Source organism: Oryx dammah, unplaced genomic scaffold (genome assembly GCF_014754425.2).
Source record: "Oryx dammah isolate SB20612 unplaced genomic scaffold, SCBI_Odam_1.1 HiC_scaffold_3, whole genome shotgun sequence".
NCBI classification, from domain to species: domain Eukaryota; kingdom Metazoa; phylum Chordata; class Mammalia; order Artiodactyla; family Bovidae; genus Oryx; species Oryx dammah.
The window spans coordinates 58,822,914-58,835,347 of record NW_024070187.1 but is presented as its reverse complement, the minus strand read 5'-3'; the positions used below and the strand labels follow the sequence as shown (position 1 = coordinate 58,835,347).

The 12,434-nt window shown below is 43.1% G+C and overlaps 1 long non-coding RNA gene across 1 annotated transcript; it reads left to right on the top strand.

Moving 5' to 3' along the window:
• The first annotated feature begins 200 nt into the window (after positions 1-200).
• On the top strand, positions 201-4,301 carry LOC120862055. Its single transcript, XR_005720686.1, has 2 exons — positions 201-390; positions 2,863-4,301. It is a non-coding gene; the product is annotated as an uncharacterized LOC120862055 (long non-coding RNA).
• The last annotated feature ends 8,133 nt before the right edge of the window (positions 4,302-12,434 follow it).

Here is a 12,434-nt window from a genome sequence, read left to right as displayed (position 1 = left end):
GCCTAGAGAATTCCATGGATTGTATAGTCCATGGGGTCACAAACAGTCAGACACGACTGAGTGACTTTCACTTCACTCACTTTGTCATTTATAAAAATGATAATTATAATATTTACTCAAAAGGTTTATTGTGATGATTAAAGAGAAAACAGATAAAGCGCCAACACATACTTAGTGTATAGCAGGCTGTGAATAAATGTCAGTATGTTTCCCCTGCTGACCACATGGGCTCCAGCAGTCAGCAAAACCTCTACTAGTAAAAAGAGACCCATTACATTGCCTAGAGAGGAGCCAGGTTCATGAAGAGCCACAAGCAGGTGATAAGGGATGTACAGTTTTCTGGGTCAGGAGAACAGCTGATACGTGATCTAGGATATCCGATGTGTCCTGGTGAGTGATCTGGGGACTGGGGCCGGCTCTGATGTCTGTGCTTTGTCAGAGGGCTCATGAGCTTCTTCCTGAAATCCCCAGGGGGATTATACTGGAAAGCCATAACACCTTATACAATTGTATAGCGTGAGTACCTCTTGGCTTCCTCTTACTTCTGGTGTTTGTCTTCATTCTATGTTGAGCAGCCCCATCCATGAGACTCTTTGGGCCTCCTTGTCAAGGTCACTTGCTTCTCAGGGCTTTTTTGAAATTCTTCTTTGTTCTTGAGTTTCTGATCCTTTTTCACCCCAGTAAGTTCTCAACCCACTGGCTTTACTTCCTCTTTTCACAGCAGTTTCTGTGGTTCCAATTGCACAATCTTTTCCTGCTATTTGCAGTCACCATCAGTCTGATTACCAGGCAGAGTTAGGTGGAAGGCAGATGAGGAGAATGCAGGAGGGGAACCCTCTCCTCTTGTGAACCCACCAGGCTACTTCCGGATTGCCAGTTCTCGCGAAGAAGAATGGGGAAATGCGGGGACTGAACTCCCACCCTTCCAGGCCACTTGAGATAGACTAGCTTCCAACATCTCCCACAGACATGCACCCCAGAGAAGCAGCATGGCCTGAGGCTCCAGACTCTCACCTCTTCCTCCCCCATGCCATTCCCTGGTCCTGGCCACAGGGGTACAAAGCAAGCATGTTAAAGCAGAAAAGAAGCAAGAAGGAACTTTCTCACTGGAACAATGCCATCCTCTACCTCAGGCCCACTCAGCAGAGAGCAGCTAGGTGTGAATGAGTGACTCAGGCCCTGTTCCTGAGAAGCAGGTTTGGGAAGAACATGGAGGAAAGAGGGTGCTGTAAAGGAAAACAGGAGAAATGGAAGATTCCATTCTCTATTTTTCCCCCAGGGCCACCTTTAAGTTTTCTGTTCTCTATTTTTTCTTCTTCTCGATCACTGCCCTTGACCTAGGCTCCTTACTCTTGACCAGAATGAGAGGACAGGGGAAGTGACACAGGAGGGACAAGGAAACCATGGGTGGAGGTGGGGTGGTTGCCATGCATTCACTGAACATGTGTGAAGCTGGTGAGGGGCTAGGCCATCGAGTTTGTTGTTGGCTCTTTTCAGTGCCTTTGGAGACATATTGGAACCTGAGATAAAAAAGGAAAAAGCAGTAGTATTGATTCCTGTATTAAAAATTTTAGTATTTTTATTTATAAAGAATTTTTGAATTAATTTTGACTTTTTAAATTAATTGCATTAGAATGTGATCTATATTCATTACTGATGTTTTTGGCACCTCCTTAAATTTGCATTTGCCTGGCTTTCCTAGCCCAGCTATGGTGCTAGTCAATCCACCTGACTGATGGTTTCTTTAGGAAAGAAAGGCTGGAGGATATAAAAATAATCTAAAAGAATCAAAGCCTATTTTTTAAACATGTAACTGCAATTCTACAAAAAAGAACTGGAATGAAGAATTCTCTATCAAAAACCAAATTTTAGACACAATTCAAATCCTTTTTCTAACAAAGCGGGGGTACTTCACCTTATCAGCCACCAGGTGTCGCTGTCAACTCCCTGCACGTCCCCAAACGGTATTAAAGATAGCGTCACAAGTGAAATCTGGTTTTCAGCCAACTTTAAGGAGATGGCGCGCGCGTGCGCGCACACACACACACACACACAGCTTGAAATGCAACAGCATCAGATACAAAATCTACAGAGATCCATCGGTTTATCTAGGATTTCTGGCTAATAGCTAAATGCTTATGATAATACAACCTACCAACAGATTTAAGCTATGAAATAGATTATTACTAGAGTTAGTGTGTCCTAATCAATTTACTTTCTAGAATGTTCCTGTGTTATTCTGTCCTCATTCCTTACCCAGATTAATTTCTAACAGAGCACTCTCAGGTCTCAGGGAAACTGACTCTTCATCGAATTTGTAGGACTAGCTATCTCATTTCTTTGGGGCAGGAAATTTTGAAAACAGTATTCAAGGTCAGGGTCCAGATTACAAAGTGGTGGAAAAGTTGTGCCATTCTGCAAAAATCAGTGTACTTAGATGTGTTATCATCCTCTTCCTTCACACCACTCATCCTGCCCCCCCAAAAGAAATGTAAACACACCAGTGAACAGACTATTTCCTATGACCTTAATTTTTTTTTTTTTCTGAGTTTATTCTACAGATCAGCTCTTCTTCATTCAGTACCCTGGAGGGATCATAAATCCTTTCTCAAAGGGTCCAGGAATATTATTCTTATGAGAAATCTCTGTACTGATGCTTCTTGGGTTTCCCCAGCTTGTTCAACACAGCATCTGTTCTTCTTTTTTGAATTACTACTATTAATAATCACAGGAACAACGGCTGATGTTTATGGAGGACTTACTATGTGCTCACCCGTGTGATAAGAGAACCTGACTAGAGAACCTTGAAAGGTCTCTGCTTTGGGTTTCCATGACAGTCACACTGTCTTGTTTTTTTCCTAGATTTCTGGACAACTCGACTTCATCTACTCCTTCCAGTACTGGATTCCTCGGATTCAGTCCCAGGCCTGCTTCTCTTGGCCAATGTAGCAGAAAATCTTAGCAGTTAAAATGAAATCTCAGACTAAGAAAAGGGGGGGAGCAATAGTGGCTGCCAAGAGGATAAATGAGTTGCACGGCAGAAGAGGAGTGCCAGCTGCAGATGATCCGTCATCTCCAAGCTGGTGGATTCTTTATATCAGTGCTTCTCGGGGTTAAAGTGCAAATTACAGGGTAGATTGATGTCTTATTATAATGTAGGTTGTGAGTCTGCTGGTCTGGAGTGAGAGTCTTCGTCCACATGATGCTGATGCTGCTGGTCCATGGGCCACACTTTGAGTAGTGAGGTTCTAGATGACACTACCATTATAATGAGGTATTAACAAAGCACATGCAAGTTGCCAGTTAGTAACAGATCAGATAAATATATTATGATGGTTGAACAGTGGGACATTTTTTAAAATTTATTTTTAATTGGAGGATAATTGCTTTATGTTGACTTCTGCCTTACAGGAATGTGAGTCAGCCATAAGTATACATATGCCCCTCCCATCCCCCACCACATCTCACCCCTCTGAGTTGTCATAGCACACCAGGTTGAGCTCCCTGTTCATACAGAAACTTCCCATTTAGCTATTTTACGTATGGCAATATATATGTTTCAATGCTACTCTTTCAGTGCATCCCATCCTCTCCTTCCCCGACTGTGTACCAGACGGTGGACACTTTAAAGAGCCCATGCTTCTTTTGGTTTTCAAAACTCAAAATCTATTAGAACTTAAAAGGGACGTTAAAGTTCTGTGACATCAAAAATGGGACTTGATTGTTTTTAAAAGTTTCAGCCTAAAGACTAATTGTGCAGGTTTGAATTGCTAGGTATGGTTTCCTCACTAAGAACCAATCATGTGACAATCCAAAATCTGCAACTTTGGCTGGACTGAAATTTTTTGGCATGGTGGGGGAGATGTGTATGATTATTGCTGCTATAAACTGATATAGAAATAGAAATTCCAGGAAGGTATAAAATAAAAATAAGAATTAAAATATGGCTAACAAGGGATATGATGAACAACCAACTTAAATCCATGATAGCAGCAATTTTTAAATACATTTTGCATGTTAATTTCTGTAACCACTGCAATTTTAGCATGCATCTTGTCAGTTTTTTTAAGATTTCTGATGCATTTATGAAAATCCAGTGTGCTCATGTTGTGATTTTAATTAAATGGATGAAAGAACTTATTAGTTTAGGCTCACAATCAGTGTTCAAATGTTTGAGGGAAATTATTTTCTTAAAATCATGAGTTTTGCTTTATTAGTTATATATGTCCTATAGAGAGAGAAATGCTGATTGTTGACGAATTAATAGAATGCTAATTGCTTAATAAATTTACAAGACAGCCTCCTGTTGATTCTCTTAGTGTTTCAGCCACTCCCAGTTCCCTGCCAAAGCAAGGCTTCAGCAGTTCCTTTTTCCTAGAATGTGTTTTCCCCATTTCATACATCTATTTGTGTCTTAGTGCCCTTAATGACTCTTACCCTGGATCATGAACTCTGTACCACTGTCTGTAACCCTCATGGCCCTATGCAGTTAATTAATATCATCCCATGAACAGACGAGGAAGCAGGCTTAAAGAGTTTTAAGTAATACAACCAGGCAGAGTCAGGATGGAACCAAAGTCTCTCTGACTCGTGAGCCCGTGATCATTGTAATTGTTGTTGTTATTTAGTCAGTCACGCTGGCCTCTTTGCGACCCCATGGACTATAGCCTGCCAGGCTCCTCTGTCCATGGGGTTTCCCAGGCAAGAATACTGGAGTGGGTTATCTTCCCGACCCAGGGATCGAACTCGGGTCTCCCGCATCTCCTGCATCAGCAGGCAGATTCTTTACCACAGAGTCATCTGGAAAGCCCTCAGTAAGATTACACTGAATTTAACAGATCTCTTACTGAATGGTCTTGCTGCTCAGGGAGCCTGCTATGGTCTGCAAATACAAAGTCACACAATTATAGGAACTCCCATAGCTTTTCGTGGAAAGATCTGGAACAAATTGTTGAACACTGCTTCCTTGAAGGACCAATTATGGGAGAACACAGTGAAAATGTCCACCTGTGGTTTAGGCCTTAATGTAAATTAGGTGATTTGCCCTTTACTAAATCCATGCAGTGATAAACTGAAAGCTTGAAGTGATGTTTCCTTTATTTTTACTTTTTTACATGGAAAGGCAGCATAACACAGTAGTTAACTGCCTCTTTTTAAAAGGATTCTGGGGCTTCCCAGGTGGCTCTAGTTGGGCTAGACTGTCTGGATTCAAATATTGAAAATGCTGCTTTTTAGCTGAGTGGCCTTGGATAAATCACTTAAACTCTCTGTGTTCAGTTTACTAGTTTCCAAAGGAAGCTTAATAAAGGACATACGGTGAGGTTTTTCTGAGGTTTGAAGGAGCTTAAAACTGTGACTGTATCTCTACAAGTAATCAAACATCTATGACACATCTGATAATCTATTACAGACACCTAACCAATTAGTTGAGAAATCAATATTTGAACCCAGAATGTTAGACTCTAAACTCTGGCACCAAGTCAGACCCCTGCCTTTCCACTGTGGCTGGACTTTGCTACCATTTGTACCCTGTAAACAAGATGTCTCTGCCCCTCTTCCTCGCTTCCACTGCTGCGTTTCTTTTCACTGTGCAATTGAAAACCCCGACTGCAGAAGAAGGTCTATTTATAGCTGGAAAAAATTAGTGTTATTTAGCCTGAGCTTTTCTGCAACCATCATTCCATTACTGTAAGAGCGTCCACATTTACATTGCAACATCGTTCTATTTTCCCAGTGCCCTGTAATCATTAATTAGCTTCTCAAAACAATGTTTATTGAATGTCTGCAGAAACAGAAGCCTGATCCAGCCTCTACCATCAGAAACCAGCCTCTTTCGGGAGCTCGGATTCCCACATACCAACCACTTCCTAGGCAGCTCTGCTTGGAGGTCCCACATGCAATTCAGATGTGGTCAAAATTTAACTCACCCACTACCCTGCCCTTCTTCCTTGACCTCCACCACGTGCTCCTGATTTTGGTGAATGGGGCCACCATTCCCATCTCCCCATGCCAAGACTGGGCATGTCCTAGACTCCCCCCACAAACCACCACAGCCCACCTGTCACTAGCCAGGCTTCCTCAGTCCCGTCAGCTAAGGCCACAGCGCCCCTCTTATCTCTCCTGGCACAGACAGGGCGGTGTGGCCTGGCCGCCTGTGATCACTGGGCCCTCTACTTCAGGCTCTGCCTCCTCAAGCCCCACCCTCAAGTGGCCATTGAAAGTGAACATGTTAGAGGCCGAGTCCTGTCCCACTCTTTGCAACCCTGAGGACCGTAGTCCACCTTGCTCCTCTGTCCATGGGATTCTCCAGGCAAGAATACTGGAATGGGTTGCCGTTCCCTTCTCCAGGGGGTCTTCCCAACCCAGGGATTGAACCCAGGTCTTCTGCATTGCAGGCAGATTCTTTACCATCTGAGGCAGCAGGGAAACCCTCGTTGTCATTACATAGATATTTTGAAATCTGTGTTACAGCTCCTCACCGTTTGAAATCCTTCCACATTCTCCCACCATCCATAGGATGGAGACCCGCCTTAAGTCAAAGAGGACCTTCATATTCTCACCTTGGGTCATCCCACCCAGTGTTAATACCGAGGCGCCTTCCCTACATTCCTTCTCGCCTCTACGCTGTTGTGCGTGTTGTTCCTCAGCCTGGAGCCCTCATTCTGCCTCACCCAACCAGGAACAACTCCTCCTTCAAGACATTTTGAGAATCACCTAATCAATGAAGGTTTCCCAGCCTCCTGGGGCAGAATTCTGTACTATTCCCTCTGTGTTCTTGAGGTTTCTCACACGTTTTTCTCTCTCTTTTTTCCTTTTTTTTACAGTTCCACTATATATTACAATCATTTTTTAAGTAGATAAATTAAGATTCTTAGTTGGAGTTTCAATATCAAACTCTCAAAAAGTAATGAATATACAGAAAAGTAGAAGGATAGGATAGACCTGAAGAGCACCATGAACCAACTCAACATAACTAAGATTTATACAATTTTCACACAACAGTAGGATACAAATTCTAATCGAGTTTCATAGACTATAAGCTAGGAGACACCAGAACATATTCAGGGACATAAAATGGGGTGCAAAAGTGTCATGATCTAAAGGTATTGAAATTACAGAGTCTGTTCTCTTATCACTGTCTCACACACACTTCTAATCTAACCTGTATCTAATTGTTTGTTTACAATGGATACGTGTTAGACTAATACCTCTCAAATGCCCTATTTGTCACTGTATCCCCAGTGTCTGGCAAACAAGAAGTGTCCAATAAATGTTCATGAAATATATGACTGGAGAGGCCAGAGCCTGTCAGGATGCCAGCTGACACCCTCCCACACCACACTTGCCCCTGGCAGTCTTGGCCTGCTTCCCCTGAGGACTGGTGCTGCCCGCTGTCCACCGTGGGAGGATGTTAGGGGCTGAGCGCTTTGGATCTTAACCTGACTATGTGTGTACCTGTGCCAGGTTTGGCTCCCTGGAGGGCAGCCGTAAGAGGAAGGCAAAACAAATCTGGATGTAAATGCATCTGGCAGGGAAGCCAGCTACTTGTTCCCAGGACCGCCTGTGTCACAGCTTGTTGGAGCAGAATCCTGTATCTGGCCTGGGAACCAACAGATTCCAGTTAGAATGGAAGTGAATTTGAATTTAGATTCCACTTTTGACCCAAATCCAGTGTTACAACAGCCCAGCTATGCGTGTGCTCAAGATACTAAGTTCCTAGAAAAAGAGATCTGGATTTAACTTATCTTAGGCAGTTAGCCCCTCAGTGTGTGTAGGGTGGGGCAGTAAAAAAGTCATTTAATTAGGTGTTTTGATAAGAATGTTTTCAGATAAAAATTAAAATCATTTGCTAGTTTCCTAGTACCAATGAGCCCTGGGAGGTTATGTTTTGACCAGAACTCTGCCGCTAAAATCATTCTTCCTGCAGATATTTACTGAATGCTGGGCACAGTTTAGTGAAGAATGAATAAATTACTTCTTCCTTCAAGAAGCTTATGGACTGCTTGGAGAAAAAGACAAACCTCTAAGGGAAAGTGAATAATAGTAAAAGAGTTAAACAAGTAATATAAGAAGACTATGCCTTGAAGGGGTGACTCGCTGCTAAATGAGAAGTTCAGACAGGGAAGAAGATGTTGGCCTCCAGGCTGGATTGACTCAGAGGACAGAGACAGTGGGGTTTTCACCTGACAGGTTGGACCAGCCAGAGGGCGTGAGGTGGCAGGAGGGGGCATCATGGTAGAAAGAAAAGAACAGATCCTTTGGAACTTGTAGTTTGAGTTCCTATTCTGCCATTTATTAGCTACATAGCTCGGGCATTTTTGAACTTCTCTGCACTTCCGTTTCCTCACTGGAAAAACAGGGGTGATGTTATCTACCTCATGGGCTCCATACATCATTCAAGACTACAGACATTTTGCACAAACACGTGTACTAAGTCCTGGAGTACAAAGATGGCAAGAGAAGGGTCTTGCCCTTAAAGCCTATCACATGAGGTGTGTGCTTGTATGCTCAGTACCGTCCCATTCTTTGCGACTCCGTGGACAGAAGTCTGTCAGACTCCTCTGTCCATGGGATTCTCCTGGCAAGAGTGCTGCAGTAGGTTGCCATGCCCTCCTCCAGGGGGTCTTCCAGACCCAGAGATTGAACTCACATCTCCAGTGGCTCCTGCATTGGCAGGCAGATTCTTTATCACTGAGCATCTCTTATGTCTGCTGCATTGCGGGTGGATTCTTTACCACTAGCACCATCTGGGAAGTCCACATGAGGAGGGGCAGAAAAATATATTAGTCCCCCTTTTCCTTTACCCTCTGGGCATCTGCCACTTTAAAGGACAGGTGGCCAGACCCAGTGGCCCATGACTAGGGGGAATTCAGGACATGAGTTCACAAGTTTGGAGACAGAATAGGCTCTTTACTTCACATCCTCTGTGGAGGATTCCTGCCCTCCGGTTCCTCCTTCTATTAGGAATTGGATCTGTACCTCCTGAGGCCAGATCTCCTGATCTGAAGCTTCCCCCTTGACTCTGATGAAGTCTAGAGGGAGCCGAGGTCAGAGGCAGTAACCCTTAGTCAGCTGCTATCATTGCTCCAAACGCTTTTCCTGCTGTGTGCTCAGTCCGATTCCTTGAGACCCCATGGACTGTAGCCCTCCAGGCTCCCCTAGAGAAATCCTAGGATTTCCCAGGAAAGAATACTAGAGTGGTTGCCATTTCCTTTTCCGAGGGATCTTTCCCACCCAGGGATGGAACCTGTGTCTCCTGTGTCTCCTGCATGGTCAGGGAGATTCTGTATCATTGAGCCACCTGGGAGGCCCTGCCTGCTGTTTACTTCCTTACTTAATTTTTGTAATTACAAAAGACCACCACCAGGGGGTGTAGGAGCAAGTAGCTGAGCTCTGATCCCATTTACCAAGCAGAATGCTTTTTGTTTTCTTGCTGAAAAAATGTAGTTGAGGTCCACAAGCCTACCTTGTGGGTTGAGAACAACACCTTCTGCACCTTGTACAAACCCTTTGTAAAGAACACGGCTCCCTTGAGGCTCAAAATCTTTTTTGACTCAGCCCATCCTCCACAGCCCATCAGGCTGGGCCAAGGGTTTCTAGGCTCCAATTCCAGTTTTCAGTGTTTCTTCCTGATTAAAAGCCCTTTGGCTCAGCAGGATTGTCTATAATGATAGTAAATGGCTCACATGATGATGAGGCAGTTTTGTCACATCTTGAACTGCAATCTGTCTTGTAAAGACTCATCATTATCTGAATCCAAAGCCATCCACCTGGGTTATTGGTTTTGGCCCCTGTTCCCTCCCGGCACCCCAATTTCCCATACCACTTGCAGAGACTTGAATAGCTGTCCTACTCTACCTCCCTATGGCAATCATCATTAAAATCAAGCACTCATCGGCCAGGAAAAAAAGAAAAAAAACCACAGGGTCCCTATGTGTCTCTGAGGTCATAGAAACTCAAGCCTCCATGACAAAGCTTGTTTTTTCCTCACAGGAGTCTGCTTTAGCAAGGGTTCGTCTTTGAGGTCCATTTTCTTTGAGACACGCACACTCCAGCAACAATGGAAAGGAACATGATTTCCCAAGCAGGTTGCCTAGAAACCACTCCTGTGTTTCTGAAACTAATTTAAACATAAAAATTCAGCTCCTGACTCATGCCAAGAATGCATGTAATAGTTTTCTCAGTATTTTACTTTCCTTTTCTCTCACATTACAAAATAATGCCTACTCATTGCACAAAAAAAAATTGAAAAGAATGTGAAAATACAAAGGTCCAGAAAGAAAAAAATCCCCCATAATCTTACTATCAGAGGCAACCACTATTGTCATTTGGAAATGTTTTCTTCTAGGCTATTTTTCTCCCGATGCATTTTTTACCTCATTGATATTAATATTGAATTTACATGGAGCTTGCTTTTTCCATTGGTAGAGTGTCAGCATTTCCCCATCTGGCCAAAATTTTCAGAAAATTGATTTTGTAGATGACTGCATTATCAGTTCAGTTCAGTCACTCAGTTGTGTCCGACTCTTTGTGACCCCATGAACTGCAGCATTCCAGGCCTCCCTGTCCACCAACTCCTGGAGTTTACTCAAACTCATATCCATTGAGTCAGTGATGCCATCCAACCATCTTATCCTCTGTCATCCTCCTCTCCTCCTGCCTTCAATCTTTCCCAGCGTCAGGGTCTTTACCAATGAGTCAGTGCTTCGTATCAGGTGGCCAAAGTATTGGAGTTTCAGCTTCAGCATCAGTCCTTCCAATGAATATTCAGGACTGATTTTCTTTAGGATGGACTGGTTGGATCTCCTTGCAGTTCAAGGGACTCCCAAGAGTCTTAGTCCATTTTCCATTATTTACTTAACCATTCTCTTCATGCTGGACATTTAGGTTATTTCCAGTCTTACAGCACAATAATAAATGCTGTCATGATGATGTTGGTACAAACATTTACTATATATTTCCTCAGAATAAAAATCATAAAAAGGATTTCAGAAGTCCTGATCATTTAAAAATCTTCTTTTAAAATATTGAACTATTTATGATTTTTTGGGGGGGGCCATGTTGTGTGGCTTGTGGGACCCCAGCCCCCTGGACCAGAGATTGAACCCAGGCCCTCAGCCATGAAAGCACCAAGTCCCAGCCACTTGACTGCCAGGCAATTCCCTGTTCATGTAGTATTTAAACAGGACATTAAAAAGTAAATTTCCCTCTCTTGTCTATCTAGTACCACTTCCTAGAGTAACCACTGCTATCAGAAATTTTCTGTGAATATAGAAGTATATGTATATGTCAGTTTATCTGACATTATACATTGTTCTACAACTTGTTTTACTTACTGTATCTTAGACATCTTTCTACATCAATCTAAATTGATCTGTTCTTTGTAGAAGTTGCATAATATTTCATTTGGTGACATACCATCACTTATTTTCATGGACAGAACTTCTTAGTGCACTCGCTGCATATTGAGGGAGCTGGGCTCCCAGCGGTGGGTCTGAATCTACACTCCTCCACTCATACCACACTTTCACTGGGAGAGGGAACAACTGGTGACAGAAAGCACCAGCTTTACCCCTGGAATTAGTATTATGGTCTATGGACGTCTCTGGGCTTTTCCTCTTCTGTCTTCTTTTAGTTTTAAACCTCAAGTTGATACTTTTACTGATCCCTCTCCTATTTTCCCTCCTCCACAGCGCCTGGCCACCACAATTCTAGCCTCTTTCTGAACTCAACTTTCTTTATTTGATTCCATATATAAGTGATACCATGTGGTATGTGTCTATGTCTGGCTTATTTCACTTAGCATAATACCTTCCAGATTCATCCACATGAATCTGAAATAGCAAGATTTTCTTCTTTTCAGAGGTTGAATAATATAATAGTCCACACACACACACACACACACACACACGGAACTTCCCAGGTGGTTCAGTGGTAAAGAATCCACCTGCCTGTCAATGCAAGAGCCACAGGAGATGCAGGTTCAATCCCTGGGTCAGGAAGATGCCCTGGAGGAGGAAATGGCAATCCACTCCAGTACTCTTGCCTGGAAAATTCTATGCTGCAGTCCTTGGGGTTGCAAAGGGTCAGATATGACTGTGCACACACCTGATATATATACATATATATCACATTTTCTTTATCCACTCATCCATCAGTGGACACTTAGGTTGTCTCCATAATTTGCCTATTGCTAATAAAAGACGCTTACTCTTTGGAAGAAAAGTTATGACCAACCTAGATAGCATATTCAGAAGCAGAGACATTATTTTGCCAACAAAGGTTCGTCTAGTCAAGGCTATGATTTTTCCAGTGGTCATGTATGGATGTGAAAGTTGGACTGTGAAAAAAGCTGAGCACCGAAGAATTGATGCTTTTGAAGTGTGGTGTTGGAGAAGACTCTTGAGAGCCCCTTGGACTGCAAGGAGATCCGA